The 16,860-nt window shown below is 44.8% G+C and overlaps 1 protein-coding gene across 7 annotated transcripts in view; it reads left to right on the plus strand.

Annotated features, from left to right (window-relative positions):
- The first annotated feature begins 12,851 nt into the window (after positions 1 to 12,851).
- Positions 12,852 to 16,860, plus strand: part of DLGAP1 (DLG associated protein 1) — a 2,039,252-nt gene continuing 2,035,243 nt past the window's right edge. For 5 of the 7 annotated variants that reach the window (XM_069620840.1, XM_069620845.1, XM_069620842.1 and 2 more), the window contains exon 1: positions 13,299 to 13,540. The gene's annotated coding sequence lies outside the window, so the exon portion shown is untranslated. Of the gene's footprint in view, positions 13,162 to 13,297; positions 13,541 to 16,860 lie in introns of those variants that run through there. The other 2 variants (XM_069620841.1, XM_069620846.1) reach the window with 2 other exon arrangements.

The raw sequence follows: 16,860 nt of genomic DNA on the forward strand, positions 1-16,860 counted from the left end.
TGACATCCGGCTGACCAACCCCTTTTTGGTCCTCCCAAAATCAGAAGTTGCGTCTTAAAAGGTACATTAAAAGAAACTCCTACCAGTTCCCTAAATTGTCCAACTTGATCATGGTGAAATCTGGGAAGGTAACAGGAATGGGAATGCAGGAGACACAATTCAAAAACTGGAACACAGGTTCTAATATCCAATTTTTCTGTGTTCCTTAAACACATCCAATGCAAAGTGAGATCTGATTTCTTTAAGGCCCACTCCACATTGCAGGGAAAACTGAAATTCAAATCTGAGTACATTTTGGCTGACACTTTATAGTGGGATTGCCTTTGTAAAGGTAAGCGTTATTTGCAAATATATTTTGTGGTTGAAGCTAGTGTTGAGTAATTTAGAATCATGACCCACTACAGCATAAGAGAAATCATGCCGTTCATGCCTCTGGAGGAGGCCATGTAATAGACTGGATATGTGCACAGGTAAATGTATGCTGAAAGAATTAATTTAGAATTGTGTGAAGTGCAAATCCTCTGCATTTCTGTCTTTCAATGCATAGGCAGTCAGGTGTAATGTGGGAGGGAAAAGAGTTTTCCAATAATCATCTGTTACTGTAGAATAGTACATAACCAGGCCACAAGTCCAAAGAGACTGGAAGTATTATAAAAAGGCCCATTTTTAAACTGTGCATGCAGCTGGATTGACAAAAATGCATTCTTGTTCAAGGAAAGACTCACACACATATACACCAACAGATGAAAGAACAAACCTAGTTTTAATTAAAGTCACATACACATGTCTCTAGAGAACAGCACCCATATAGTCTGTGATGAATCCCTTCTTTCCTAAGGGGAGCTCCTTCCTATGAGGCCGGGGAGAAGAGGTTGCTCCCCAATATTCCCCCCGGGGTGGTAATCAGCGGGTGGATCTCATGGGGAGGGAAACTCCTTTTGGGACTAGTGACAACCTGGGGAGAACATGGTATCCCAATAACCCACCTTACCCTGATACGCCTTCCTACCCCCATCACACCAACACTATCCCTAATATTCCTATATGTTTTGCAGTTCTATCATTAAAGGAAGTACTGGGAAGAGGAATAGTGTAGGCTCCACAAAGGAAGAGCATCCTATAAGCACTGGGATGAAAGAGAAACCAATGGACCCACTGGAAGATATCCTAGCTGGTACCAGGATGAAGGAGAGGTGCAGAGTGTTGCAGATTGCCCTGCAGAACCAAAATGATTGTTCTAGCTGCATCAAGGGAGGTAAGAAACAACCTGCCAATAAAAGAGAAGAGGTACAACCAATGTTGTCAGACACGTCCTGGAGGAACTGGGAGATTCAAAGCCGGACAGATTAAAGAAGCCAAGAGAGCGCAGAACGGGATGCTTAACCACAGGGAGAGGCATCCTTGAAAGGTCCGCTGTGGACAGAACAGTAAAGGTGGAGAGGCAGCGGGCAACCATCTGATCAAGGAAACTGGTACGCAGCGTCAGCTGCATACATGCAGCTCAGGAACAGGGGAACGCGGCAGAGCTGCCGCAGGCCATGAAGAAGCCAAGAGAGACCTTGAACGGGAAGTCAGAGAAGCCACAAATTACTGAAAGATGTCAGTAAGTACCCTGCAGAGCTCTGGGTGGCCTGGATGGTTGGTGGGACCACCGGAGGGCAGAAGATTAAAGAAAGATGGGTCTGAGACCTGCAACCCATAATGAGCAGCCTCCTAAGCCATTTTCGTTGTGGCAGTACCTGAGAGGGTAGTGAACCAGGTCTGCCAAAACCCTGACAAGTAACAAAGCTCAGGTCTGGGGCCCACACCCACAGCAGAAGAATACTTTAAGCCCTCTTCTTTGTTGCAGTACTTGGCAGGTGAGTAAAGCAGGTCTTCCTGAGAAGGAGAAGTGAAACATCCATGTCTGGGTCCCACACCCACATAGCTGTGTGACCCTTAGAAAGTTGCCAGGGAAAGGGATACATTCCCCCTAACACTGTGAACTATAAAACTGAGGGTGAAGAAAGCCAGGCAAAGTTATTTCCCCTGACACAGCAAACTGTAAAAAGAAGCCAGGGAAAGGCCTGGGGAAGAGAGTCATCTCCCTGGCAATGTGGATTCTGAGAGAAAGTTTGAAGACTGACAATGGAAGCGAGTCATTCCCCCTGGAGTGGTGGGAATTGTGCAAAAGACCATGGGAAGGGAGTCATTCCCCTAAGGGACTTGTAAAGTACAAGAACAGTTGGTAGGAAAGCCAGGGGATGGATCCACCTCCCGTGCCCCTGCTGACATTGTGAAACTTGAAGGAAGCCAGGGGGATCAGGGGAAGAAAGCCATACAACTCTGGTGGTGTATACCGTGAAGCAAAGACGAGGAAGGCCCATTGAATGGAGTCATTCCGTCTGCCCTGTGAAAGCATTGAGAACAAGATACAAGAAGAAGGTGGGCATTCTCCAGGAATGCAATAGAGAGGACAACTATGGACAATCAGGAATGATGTTTGAGTTGGAACCTTTGAGTTTGAATTGAAAACTTTACAGCACCTTAAGCTGGAACTTTGTGTTGTATCCTGGAAAGGTATGGCACAGGGAAAGTGGTCCCCTAAAAAGAACCAATTGGAAAACCAATTCTACAGGGCCACACTCTCATATAGATAACGGCCTGTCATGGACTTTGTCAAAATGAATCTGATGGAAGGCACATATATAAATGAAACAAATAAATGATTTATTCAGTAGGCTTGTGGGTCCTACACGAAATAGAAAGAATGAGTTTTAAATGTTTAATCTGCTTCAAAGTGAATAGATCAAACAGAAAAGGAATGGAACTGGAATGTGTTTCTAGATTTAACTACATTTCTTATTTTCATTAAACCCTGTTTGATTTAGCTAGATAGGGCCAGCAGCATAGGATTGAGTTCCTATATGTGTGAAAGTGATAATGGCTTGCATTTACAGTCAAATATGTGTTCGAATTTGCCGCTTGACTCATGGGTTTCTTGATCTTGAAGTTAATCTTAAAAAATTACATATATGTTACATTGTTTGTGCAATAGGCCATACAGTATGTTTTATTTGTTTAGGCATACTGCCGTAGGAATTAGGCCATAGGTATGGCTTTATTGTTCCATTCCTTTTCTGTCTGATCTGATGACTTTGAAGCACATTCTATGAAATTAAAACACATTATTTCTATTTTGTGTAGGACCAACAGGCCTACTGAATAAATAATGTATTTGTTTCATTTATATGTGTGCCTTCCATCAGATTAATTTTGACAAAGTCCACGACAGCCCACTCTATATGAGAGTGTGGCCCTGTAGAATTGGTTTTCCAATTGGTTTATTTAGGGGACCACTTTCCCTGTGCGATACCTGTGTAACTCATTTGTCTCCTTTATGCTTTTGAGTTTCACCCTTTGTCTTATGCGTATGTTGGAAAGGAACTGAGACCTGTAGAAGGGAGTAATTTTCTCAGGCGCAGTTCCCACCTGCCAATTGGAATCATGATCCAGTGTCCAGAAGAAGGGAGTCGTTCTTCTGGGCCAAGAAGATCCACTATCTCTTTAGTTTAGTTGCTCATTTAAGAGATAGATATAGGCATTTTGACACCCGACTGTGGACTCTTATTCATTTACTTGGAAATTCTGACAGATTCCTTAGTTCCTTACTGGAGGCAGGGAACCCCCTCTTAGAGTTAGGGAGAGATAGGTTTCCTCTTCGTTTTTGAACAAATAAAAGTCTATGCCATCAATCATGCCACCTGAGTGTAAGTCTTCCCCTTCTACACCCTTACATATGGTGTCAGACTGGGATCTGGCCTGATTGACACAAACTGGGGGACCTTTAAATTCACGTTATTGACTGAGCGAGTGACAAGTCCCTCTGTCACCACTAACAAGTCTGTAAGTTTTGACCTCTCTAGCAGCCGGGAGGTAACTCTAGAACCTCGACAGAGGCAGTTAATACCTACGCATTTGGTCTTAGACCCTCCACAAATGGACCTACATGCGATTGGCCTCCAATTTAGGGCTTGATTGGAAATATGTCCTGGATGTGATGGCTGGGGTGGTGGAACCAGACTATAGAGGGGATATCAAGATATTGCTACAGAATAACAGCAAACACGTCTATCACATTAAACGAGGGGGAAAGGTTGCACATGGTATACTTAAGAACACCTTATTTCCGAAGTTTATAGAGGTATCTGAGACTGATACCACTGGGAGAGGAAACAAAGGTTTGGGGGAAGCTAACCAAGAACCTGAAGCAGTCTCTATGACCCTAAAACCCACGTTTAGTGAGGAGGAACCCCAGATAATCCCCAATTCGTCCTTGCTCAATATTATGACGCCATGTTAGCGGAGTTGTTCCTCAAAACCACTTCTGAGTAAGAAGGGAGAAAAAAGGAAGTTCTGTTTATTTTTTCACAAGACAGGGCTTGTTGTGCCGGGGAGACACCACTGTAGAGGGGACCCCTCATTCTCAAATAGTGGTACCCAGAAGTCATTGAAGGATGGTGTTATAAATTACCCATGCACATCTTAGAGCAGGACATCTAGGAACTGCTATGACCCAAGGGAAAGTTATAAGCAGGTTCTCCTGGCCAGGGGTACATGTAGGCATTAAAAAAAGCCATGTTAACATGCACACTGTGCCCGAAGACCACCCCACTCAACCCTCCACCAACTCCCTTGCAAACCCTCCCAATTATTGATGTCCTGTTCTCTCATATAGGGATGGATATTGTAGGACCCTTGGAACATTCAAAATTGGGTAACCAATATATATTGGTGATGATGGATTATGCAATGCGCTATCCCGAGGTCTTACCCATGCAAAATAACACATCACAACAGATACTTAATAACCTCATCTCCTTCTTGTCCCGGATCGGTTTCCCTGAAGAGACCCTAATGGATCATGGGACAACATTCATGAGCCAAATCATGGCTGAGGTTAAACAAATCCTTCAGTTTAAAACCCTCAGAATATCTGTATATCATCATCAGATAGATGGTCTAGTGAAGCACTTTAACAAAACACTAAAAAGAATCCTTAAGACGTTGGTTGAAGCCAATGGGAGAAATGTGGAGATGATGATATCCTGGGTCCTGTTTGTGATCAGGAAAGCTCCCCAAGCCTCCCTAGGATTTTTACCTTTTGAACTTCTTTACGGGTGAGACCCAAAAGATGTTTTAGACATGGTGAGGCATACTTGGGAGGAGGCTATATTACTATTGTCCCAAAGTGCCCAGCATCTAAAAGAGCACATGGCAGTGGTGAGATCCATAGTCCACTCTCACCTGAGCAAGACCCAAGAACAGCAGAAAACTTACTATGACAGATAGGCTGTCACCCGATCCTTATATATTTTACAGAAGGTCCTTGTGCTACTTACCACTTTGGAGTATAAGATGTTTTCTCATTGGCACGGATGATGTGAAATCATAGAACAGACTGGCCCTTGTAATTACCATGTTTCCCAACAGGTGAACCAAAACCCAGATCTACCACATTAACCTTAAGAAGGAGTGGAGGGAATATTCTGCTGAATCCACATCTGTGGTAATGGCTAGACGTTTGTCTGAAGAGGGGACCAATCTAAAACCTGCTGATATTCCTCAGCCCCAAAAACAAGACATCTAGTTCCAAGAGATCTTTTGACCCAGTTCCCAGATGTCTTCAGCTGTGAACCTGGATGGGTAAAAGGAGTTTTCCATCACATCTGCACTCCTCCAGATAAAGTCATCATTTTAAAACTGTGCAGGATTCCATAGGCATGTGTAAGGAAGGAATCAAAGTAAGACAGACACAAGTGATCCCAGTTCAGGAGTGTTTATTAAACTGTAATGTGGGTGATATAAACGCCTAATCTATACCTAAATCTAAGATGGCAGCAAGCTGGGACCATCAAATAATAATAATACAGTCCTAGTAAAGTCTAGTCAAATAAAAAGGGCCCATACCAAAAAAAACTCTTGCCAATCCTTACCGCTATGTTGAGATAATGTTCACAAGAAAAGAAAGAAGTCGGGATGTTATGGCCAGTGTCTCCCTTCCCAATGTTTTTAGCACGGGACAAGGCGACTCTAAAGCACAGCACACTACTGGACTTTTCCGGCACAAGCTCACAGTTCCTTCTCTCTACATCAGGGCCTTCTGTGCCCAAGTCTCTTCTCATGCAAAGTCTCTTACTTCAGAGGACCTGATATTTCAAAACAACAAAACAAGAGTTTATTCCATTGTCTTTTGCATCGGGTGATTACCCTACACAATTGGATCACCCTCAGCTGGGCTCGGATCCTTCTCTAAGTAGTCAATCTCCCTCAGTCATGGTTAGACCAACCAGAGCACTTGCCAATCTAAACAGAGACTTCCAAAGGGCAATCTTGTCTCGCTGGGTCACTGCTTGCTCACGGCAAGCGCGGTTTTCACACATTCACAGTTTTCACAGTTTTTCACTCAGCTGGGTGCAAACGCCTATTTCACAACATCAAAACTTCACCAATGGGTTAAGGACTTTCGATTGTAAAAGGGAGTTGGCTCAACCCTTGTATGACCACCTTAACTCTATACTGGCCTTCCCTATGGCCTCTTGGTACTTGTAGTTTTCTTTCTTCCCAATATTCAATACAGTCTCTTTGTTCATAAGGGGGTACCAGCCAGAGACTGGGTGCCCACGTGGCGCTGGCCCACTCTATCTCTGGTACCAATGTGTTCACAAAGGACCTCTTGTCTAATTATATTCTTACTGTTGCAACATTGAGCCTAACACAGTCCAGTTGACTATCAGCTTCTTCCGACCCACTGGCTGTGCTGAACTTGTAACCATGATGGCAACCTTGCCTCCCAGCCCTGGGTATCAGTGCAGGAGGGTGCCATGTACCGCTGACATCCATCACACCATGGGCCAACTGCGATTTCCATTCCTTTGTTTCTTTCATCAGAGATTTTGCGAGTCTGGGTTGAAATGGGCAAAGGTAACTCCCTCCTTGTCGTCTTTTCAGGTCTCGCCACCTTTCTTCTCCGTTTGAAATGCAGTCCTGGAATGGCTGCTTTCTCATGCGTTCGGCATTGCTCTGAGTGTGCTCTTGTGCTCCGTCTTTTATCCCTATAGGGAAGTGAAAGGGCAGTCAGGTGTGTGTAGTTATTGGCAATTGCCTGACTCTGCCTGACCCTTGTGTTGGGACATGTCAGGTATATGGTTCTGGTGTTAGTCCGTCTTGCTTCAAAACTGGGACACCCTGGTGAGCTTTCATAAGGAATTATATCCCTCTTATTCCCCTTGGTATTCTTTCTACCTACTAGTTTGTTAACCCTCATCCTAGAGGGGTTGCTAAACTCAGAGGGGTGTGATTTATAGGGTTTGTGAAAAGAAGAAAAATCTGTAAAATAGCAGTTTGAAGATTTTTCGAGGGAAGGACCGGGATTACTGTCGTGAAATGAATAGGGGGGATTGTGGGAACGGTGGTATTCTCTGCCAAGAGCTGGAACTTACTCCTGCCACCCATCAGAGCTGAAAATTAATTTTGGACCTTCAGAGCAAAGACCAAATTGTGGCTTCTCTCTCAAACCTCTAGCTCATTAATCAGTCTGGCTCACACTACACTTTGTATATTTTGTATATATTGAACATGCTGCTCATAAATTTTTTTTTTGTGACTCAGTACTGTAATTGTAATCTTGTTTTCCAACTGTATTCCATTATGTAATTTACTATGTAACTCACTATGTAACCTACTATGCAATCAAGTTCAAGGGCCCAGTTACCCTTGGGTTAGGTGCGCTATTCAAGTAATAAACTAAACTAAACTAATAATCAGAGGGATGGAGAGAAGAATGACTGGGAGTATTCTGTTAGGCAAGTAGAAGATAGTGATGCTGGGTGATGTAGTTTCTCGCTGCAACAGGGTTTGGGTTGGTGTTTGGTAAGGGAGATTCATTGGGCGGAAGGGAGGTTGATTTGCAACAGCCTATAAAAGCCTCAGGGACTTCGTCCTCCTCATCCTCTTCACCGGTGTAATACCGCGTCTCACCTGGGGCATTCTCTCGAGCATAACGCCGGGCTTAAGCCAAAATAACCTGCGTTTGAAATCCTATCCTAGCCCTCAAATTCTAAAGAGCTTCATGCGGGAATGATTAATAACATTAATCAGTGTATTTGACTTTAATGAGGAATCTGATTTGGTAACTCTAGAACCTTCACCCCAAGAGGGGTTAAACCAACCTCACTTGTAAAATCAACTACAGTTAGGTTGGAAATTTGAGGAGACATGTTTCCCGAGGTGCCCAATACTGTAGGGCAGGTAGTGGCACTATCCACCGTATTAGAACTTTTAGAGACATGGGGCAACACCGGAAAGAAGAGACATACACGCTCAGAGGATAAACCCGGCCCCCTCTCTACACAAGAGGTCTCAACCGGAACTACAATGTCAAAAGCACTTGTTGTGAGGTGGCAGCGGTGTCGGCCTGTCCTGCCAATCCAAGCTCGTGCCCATACTTAGAAAGAAAGTCCTTAGCCATATTATGAAATGTAACTTTCTCAAATTTGAAAAGAAGGATTCTAATAAAACCGAATGTGATTTAGATTGTATTTTTAGCCTCTCATACATAACACTTGGCTAATTTCGGACAAAGCGTCACAGAATAAGGGGTCCGTAGCCCCAGAAAGATTTTTCAGGGCTGCTGAAGGTCTCTGAGGTGGAACGTAATCTGGAGTGGAATGGAACGATGAGAATGAAGAGTCAGACAGGCGAGGCACACCAGGTGAAACACCTGCAGGAGTATTGGGCTTACTCAATGAGTCATCAGCTTGAATCGGGGCAATACTTCAGGAATCAATGCCCCTTGCACCCGAACTTAATAGCACAGGTTCCTCGGATTGGAGACACATTTTCCCAGTCACAGAATAAAAAGCAATTATTTTGCCATTACAAGGGTGACACCTGGGCAAACCTCGGTAGGAGAATGAAGCAGTACACATGGACGAGGGAATTGCACAAGGGGAAACCAGCAGAGTGTGAGCTTCGTTTGGGGCAAAAGCCCCCAGAGCACTTTCCAGTGGTGATAGCGGGAGTGAGAGGGAGACCGCCATCAGCATGTCTTGGTCCTAAATGGGAGCCAGAAAAGTTCGCATCAAGTCCTGGGAAGCTCCGCTCCGCCGGAGCATCGTCGAATGTGCTTTAAAATATGCAAGTTACTTATAATACTCCAATATAATTGCCAGACGAGCGTGTGGAAATTGCTGCCAGATTGAGGGAAAAATAAGCTTGCTCAGAACAGTGGTCAACAGTAATCAAAAAACAAGGAAGGAGGCTATGGAATTACAAAGCAAACCACACTCCCACAACTTCCATAACACTGCTGAGCAACACACTGCTCTCTCTCTCCACGTTAACATGAACAATTGCACAATTACACTCAGTTCTTATCAGCTCAGTATGATCATCACAAATACATCTTCTTGACGTAAACATGGACAGCCTCCGAAGCTCTGTGTTAATAGCCGAGACCATCCCTTAAGCCCAATGCCTACTTGTTCGTAGTAAACATGAATGTCTAAGCCGCCTTGAATGACGTTCACATAACTGCACGCGATGCAACTCAAAACACCCAAGTCGCATGCATAGAGATATGCTACCTTGTGTGTCTTCGTTGAAGGCCGGCACAAGGCACATGAAGCTGTGCTTCAAGTCAAGGGAGGTATTCTCAATGACAGATAGCTCCCTTCTCCCGGAACACCCGAACACTCTCCACACTTCCCTAGGCTTCGCTGAGAAACGTGGTTTTAAATGCCCATGTCCTTAAACAGTCAGTACTGCAGTAAAACTCCCGCAGTAATTCACAGCCGCTGGAACACTTGACACACTTCGCTGAGAAAGGTGTTTTTAAACTCTCCAACATTCTTAAAGGGCAAAGCAGCACGCTGCACGCTTCCGCCAACAGTCAGTGCTGCAGTAAAACTCCCGCAGTAATTCACGGCCACCGGAACACTTGACACACTTGAAGAACAGATTATGCATGATGGAGGTGTTTCACACAGAGTGTGTACACGGTGGGTGTGTGCACGCCTGGGCTTTTTTGAAATTGAACGATGGTAGATCAACCTCCAGGAAATGTGTGGGGCTAATCCGCACACATTTTCCTATCCTCACCATATGACATACGCATAGATCCATGTACTCTGGGTGGACACAGCCTATATGCGCAGACCCCCTGCCATATTTATTTGGGATATGACAGGAGGGGTACACCATGCATCTCAAGAAGAGGGAGGGCCAAACCTTCCCCTTGCCATAGCCAGCCTAATTAACTATCAAAGGCTCCATGGATCTGCCCTTTCCTTCTGTTGAGGCATGTTGCAGCAATTTGCATACAAAGATAATAATTCATACAGGCCCACATGGACAGGAAGCCCCAACACCCTTTCATATGCACTGTGTCAACCTGAAGCCAGCTCCCGCCCTCAGTATCAATTGGCAGTGTAATGTCATGTCTGGGACTACTTGTTTACAGTTGTCATCCCCACAGCGGGATCCCATTCAGAAGGTATGGCTATGTCGTTTGACGGAGCCAGAAAGTATGGTCTTGCTTTAGTTTCAAGGGAGACCTGCTGCTTTAATCAGGAACCACAGAGAGGTCCATTAACCAGAGGGACCCTTTCACCCCTTTACCTTTTCTGTTGCAAAGCACTCTGGTTATGACCTCACACATACTGGAGATTGTTAATGGGGACCCAGGATTGGTTCACACCAATCCCGGTGGTTCATTTGGCTTTACAAGAGTGCCAAGCCCATCTTTCGGCAGATGATCTGAAGGCTTCACCAGAAGCAGAAAATAGAACTCAGCATTGGGTCTTACATCTGCTGCCAGTGAAGGAAGTCAGGACCTCCAAGAGGGATGAAAGATCCCCCCTAAACATCTTTGAGGGAACAGAGGGAGATACCCAATCCAGAGGACTCTCCAGCATCTCCGGAACCAGTACCCTAAGGTGATGTGGCTAGAAGGGGCGGCCATTACTATGGAAACGGCTGATACATTTTAAACAAGCTAGTTTAACGGGCGTTCACGCAGCGTATGTAGCGGCAATTTTCCTTGCAAGAACTAGGTAAGCACCAACATCATGAGACGGACTCGCTTTTGCTCCCCCTATATGCATTACAAGTCCCAACGTGGATCTTTATTGTTACAGCAAGGTTTTCCACACTTATGAGCGCAGAACCTTTATTCGCGAGATGACGTACCGTGTTTGAACGGGTAAGCATTTTACTTCTGTACATGCTCCGTTTAAACTAACGAAGGAGTTTATTTTCTTCACTGAGAATCATTCTCTTATGATTTCTCTTAGATATGTTATCCTCTCTACTAGCATCAGGTTAGTACTAATAGTATAGTCACCAGTGAAGCATTATTGACAACAGTTTCGTTTAAAGCACTTACAGATTTGTTTCCTTTTTCTTTCTATGCTCCATTTTCCAATACTGCGACCTTTTTAATACGATATCACGTATGTATCAATGTCACCACTTTAGGATTTTTGGATGATGCATATTTGATGTTTTTGTTGCATGATATGATATTTTTTGATCAACATGAATGTTATTATGGGTTTGATTTATGACCGAACTTCAGGCTCCCACCTTGGTGGATTGTATGGGGTGTGATTAATGTATATTTCACTGTGGACAATTTTGAACCTCTGTGTTTTTTGTACACCCGATTGATTTGATTGGCACTTCCTTTGAATATAGTTGGTACATAATTATGTGATATGTAGACTAGATGTTGGTATGTGACAAATACCAATCACCGGCCCTGAAGAAGGACTTGTCAGTCCGAAATGCATAGGCCCTACTTCTGATGCATCTGCATATGTTTGAATTTAAGGATCTCAACACTATGTGAAAGAATAAATCTGAAATCCTGTATATAAATACTATCACCAGTACCCTATCATTTATTGAAAACAACATTGATAATGCACACCACATACAGTGGTATTAGGGAGTGCAGCCCACACCGCTGGCTTCATGGCCAAGGCCTCGTTTTGTCTATATTTGCAGTGCCATTTCATGGAGGCACCTCACCAGTGGGTGTGCACCCCATGCAGAGTTATTAATGTACACCAATTGAGTAACTAAAGATCTAATAATCAGGTTGTGCACCGTCACCTCTACTCAACAATCTGCAGCAATGTGAATTTGGCTCCAACAACAACAACATTCTCTTTTGTGGGAGTTAACTCTTCTCAGCCCTTGCTCTGCCCTTATCTGACTAGCCTGTCCCACCTCATCCGTGTCTGACCTCGCCCTCTAAGGCAACACCAGGTATCATTGTGCTGCTTATGCAATGTGTGCACCGGCAACCGATCAGTGTGCGCCGAGGAGGCATCAAAGCAGAGCGTGGCTCTGTGTACATTATCCAAATAGAGAACTGCCCCAGCTGTGTGATGGAAGCTCCCCACCTGTGTGATTGAAACGAGTCAGGCACGTGTCCATGTAGATGCCACATACCCGTCAGACCGCTACAAGGTCAAAACACGGGAAGCTCTGTCCCTGTTTTTTCCTCGATAGGGGTGTGGTTTGATGTTTAGGTTGTTGATTATGGGACCTGGGTTCAAATCCCGGCTCGGCATCATGACCAAAAATTAAATCATGTGACTCTGGGCATTGCCATGTGTCTGCCATTCCTCAAGTTCTAAATGTATATAGTCCTTTATCATGTGGCGTGATATTTTCGTGCAATCGTACGACGAGCAGATCCCCACGCTCCTTTGCTGCAAAAACAAGGTTTTCTGTAAAGCGCGGTACAGCGCCTTAGCTGAAATAAACAAAGCCTTAAAACAGTTCCATGAATGACCATGCACATTCGGATGCACACAACAATACGATTCATAATCTGCCCCCAGTGCACGGCGTAAGGCGGCTAAGGCGCTGCAAGAATGCGCGCATTCCCCGCGTCTGGATTTTGATGTGCGCAGAGGGGAAGCGTGACGCTCCCGCAGCTCCTTGGGAAACCCCTCCACTGCCTGGATGCCATGATGCGCCGTGAAGGTATTTTCTCCCTCCAGAGACCAGAAACTATCGAAAAAACGTCCGGAGATACCAGCAGCAGCGCGCCGGCGGAGAAGGCAAACGCATGTGCGAAAAACAGCCCGCCTTCCCCTCACCTGCACGGTATTTTACAATTCATCATTTTCATTTATATAATTTTTGCGAAACAGGGCAAACATGAGTGGGCGTGCGCGATTTTTTGTCTTCTTTTTTTCCCCCCACTTTGGTTTTTTCCAGCTATTCTTTCGCCGGCGCAGCAGCAGCAGCGCAGCGCGGAGAGAGCCGTTGTCATGCTGTCATCCTGGTTGCTATGGGGTTCTTTGCGTGTGTGCCAGAACATGATTTGTTAGTTTAACTCTCTCACATGTTTGATGAAGATGTTTATTTTGTGGCGGACATGATTTCGGGAACAGGTGTGGTCCCTTGGCGGCGGCGGCTCGGACAGGTGAGATGAGCCCTCGCGACGCCGCTCACCTGCAGCGCGGGCTTCCCCCGTGATAAGGTAAGGGGGCGTCTCGCGGGCGACGGCGGAGCTCTAGTGCAGTGAATGCCGTGTGGTGGTAGCCGTGGTGGGATTCGGGCATGATGTAAGAAGAGGTGTGTGATTCAGATGTCCGTTGTAATGTATCTCCTGTGGGCTATGTGGGGACCCGCGCAAGGCACTTCGGTTCCGTTTCTATTTGCGTTGCAAACTCTACACATTTGCATGTGTTTTATTATTGAAAGAGGAAATATATTAGCATGTGTGTGTGATGTTCAGACTCTAAGGTGCTCTCGCACTGTCACTAGGCGATGTTTGCTTCCCAGGTTTGTTACATCATCACCAGGGCACCCGCATGAGGTGGAATACCTCAGTGCCTTAAGTTTTTTTGCGCCTGGCTCACAAATGATACACATTCGGGGAAGAGCCTGGAATCCCAGCGTGGAAATACCGTGAGAGGGCATCGCATCCTGGCGTCAAAGACACCCTTCTAAGCGTCCGCGCTATTCATTTAGTAACAGGGAGCTGACATTACACGCACCACTGTCGTTCCGCGAACTTGCAGAGGCGGTACATACATGTGTGGCGAAAAGGGAGGGACAGGCTTCTGTTTTGGGAGCTGTGTTCATGTTACCGCTCACGCATGCCCCTCACCTAGCGCCTCTCCCTCGCCTCACACTGTCAGCCGCCTATTGGAACTTAGAGAAGCATGAATTCAGCTTGCTGATTTTTTTCTGTGCTTAAAATGTATGTCAGAGCCGTGTCAATGGAGCCTCTGCACACGTTTTATCTGTTTTTTGTGTGTGTGGTTCCAATCAAAATAAATCGTATGCTGTGGGTATTGATACACAATAATGACCATCACGAGTATTTGATAGTTAAATAGTTCAATGCATTGACTTTATTGGCACTGCGCATTACATATTTTGTTTACACTCTGACCTGACATTGACATTGTTGGCACTGCACGTGATATATTTTGTTTACACTCTGACCTGACATTGACATTGTTGGCACTGCGCATGATACATTTTGTTTACACTCTGACCTTACATTGACATTGTTGGCACTGCGCTTGATATATTTTGTTTACACTATGAGTTGACATTGACATTGTTGGCACTGCGCGTGATATATTGACATTGACATTGTTGGCACTGCGCGTGATACATTTTGTTTACACTCTGACCTTACATTGACATTGTTCGTGATATATTTTGTTTACACTCTGACCTTACATTGACATTGTTGGCACTGCGCATGATATATTTTGTTTACACTCTGGCCTCGCGTGGTGGCGTGCCTGTACTGACGTATAGATAGTGGGTGATTTCTAGTACAGTATTACAAGACGCTATCCAGCGCAGCATAGCCACCACTAATGATCTGTAGTTGGGCCTTCCACTAACACTACTGTATAAATAGATGTATTGATTTATCATGATAATTAATGAACGGGGAGTGGTGAACGCAAAGTGTTTGAAAAGGCCAGGCTTCCCTTGCATACTTGAAGTGCATAACTGTACTGCTATCCCACCACACGCTTCAGTCTCCATTGGAGTTCCTTCTGCATACACCTCTACAGGCAGCATGGTAACATTCCAAGAGCTGAAAAACTTCCCGAAATACAGTTTTTTAACAAGCAGCGTGGTGTGCTGTGTTCTTGTGCGGTGCATTCACTCACACTCATTGTCAACATTGCCACAGATTTGGTTTAGTGAAGAAATTGACAAGGAACATATACTTTAGCAGGGGATATCGAAAATAAACCTCCTTGACATTGTAAATTGCCTGGTACAGGGTTCCAACAAAGCGCAGGCTTTGTAAACTGCTTGAAGTGTCCTCAGAGGTGATGATGATGGACAATGGACGGCAGAGAGCGGCCTCCAACTCAGCATCGGTGAGATAGGCTATCCTACTTCAGAGGACACGAAGACAGGCCCAGCACAACCTCTGTGTTGCCCTTATATTAGAAGAATAGCAGTTTTCAGTGAGAAGGTAAACTAGACTGGATTTGTCTTTGATCTTGACCTCACACCTGAGCAACCAGTGTGCTCAGTCCACAGTGCTTCCGACTAAGGTGGGTTCTGGCACAGTCCATTACCAGTGGGGTGTTTCTGGCCACTGCACGCAGAATTGGGAGTGTCAGATCTCTTGGCTCACGCGCAGGTTATCTCCGACATATCCAAATTAGAAGGTTCTGGAGTGAAGGAGAGATGAATCTCCATCCCTTTGACACAGTGCAGAAAAGGAAGCAGAACCTCAGGTTCCACGCAGAAACCTGATCAACGCAGCACGCCTGTCTTTCAGCATTTTTCAACTTTTGAAGCTCAAGAACAAATTATTTATAGAGTTGTGTTGGGATCTGATAGACAAGACAATCAGGGAAAATAACCTGAAAGGTTTTTAGAGACTCATTGCTTGTGGTTTCCTTAATAGTGCACAAGATGATGGCAGTTTAATGTCACCCTCTGAATGGGTGTCTCCTTAAAGGGTAACATAGACGTAACAGTATCCCTTGCTAGCTGTTAGTCAAGTTCTTCTAACAGTAGGGCCATTTTCTCAATTCAGGAGGTCTTGCAGGCCATCAACGGAACCAAGCTGGGCAAGGCCCCTGACCTGGTTTTAGGTCTGACACCTATTAATGGTTTCCCGGGTGGTGGGCACCAGTCTTGTTGAAATTATTCAAAGACATTGCACGTTTTTTGTTCTTCCATCTTCGTGGAATAAGAGTATTATCAAACCTGTTTTTAAGAAGGATTTACGTGCTGATCCCAACTGCTATCGACCTATATCTTTAGTCAATAGTGCTTCTAAGATCTTTGCCTGCTGTTTGGCAGCTAGGATTGAGAAGTGGGCAGTAGACAAAACCATACTTCGCCCTTACCAAGCAGGTTCTAGGAAAGGTTTTACAACTGACCATGCATTCATTCTTAAAACCATTGTTGACAAATATCTGGTAATAACGGGTGGTCTAGTATATGCAGGCTTCGTAGATCTAGCCAGGCTCGGACTGGTATATAGAGCAATAGGGCAAAGCGTGAACCCAAAACGCAAAATGCTAGTGTGGGACAGTTTTTGTTGGTCAAAGTGGGCCACTATTTTGGCCAATATGGGACAGGTTGATAAGTTACTTCACCATGCGGCTAGTAGTTTTGACCAGTGTTACTGAATAAATATTCTTTAAAATGCTCAATTTGCATCACAATTTATCAAAAAACTCCCCCTTGGGTACTACTCAAACTATCTGTTACGAAAGGAATGAATTGCCATTTACAACTGTGGGAACACCTTTTCATTGGTGCCCGAGACAATTTTATGCCCCAGTCCCACCCTGGATC

The sequence above is a fragment of the Ambystoma mexicanum genome, chromosome 5q (assembly GCF_040938575.1).
Source record: "Ambystoma mexicanum isolate Mex_15411 chromosome 5q, UKY_AmexF1_1, whole genome shotgun sequence".
Taxonomy (NCBI): Eukaryota; Metazoa; Chordata; class Amphibia; order Caudata; family Ambystomatidae; genus Ambystoma; species Ambystoma mexicanum.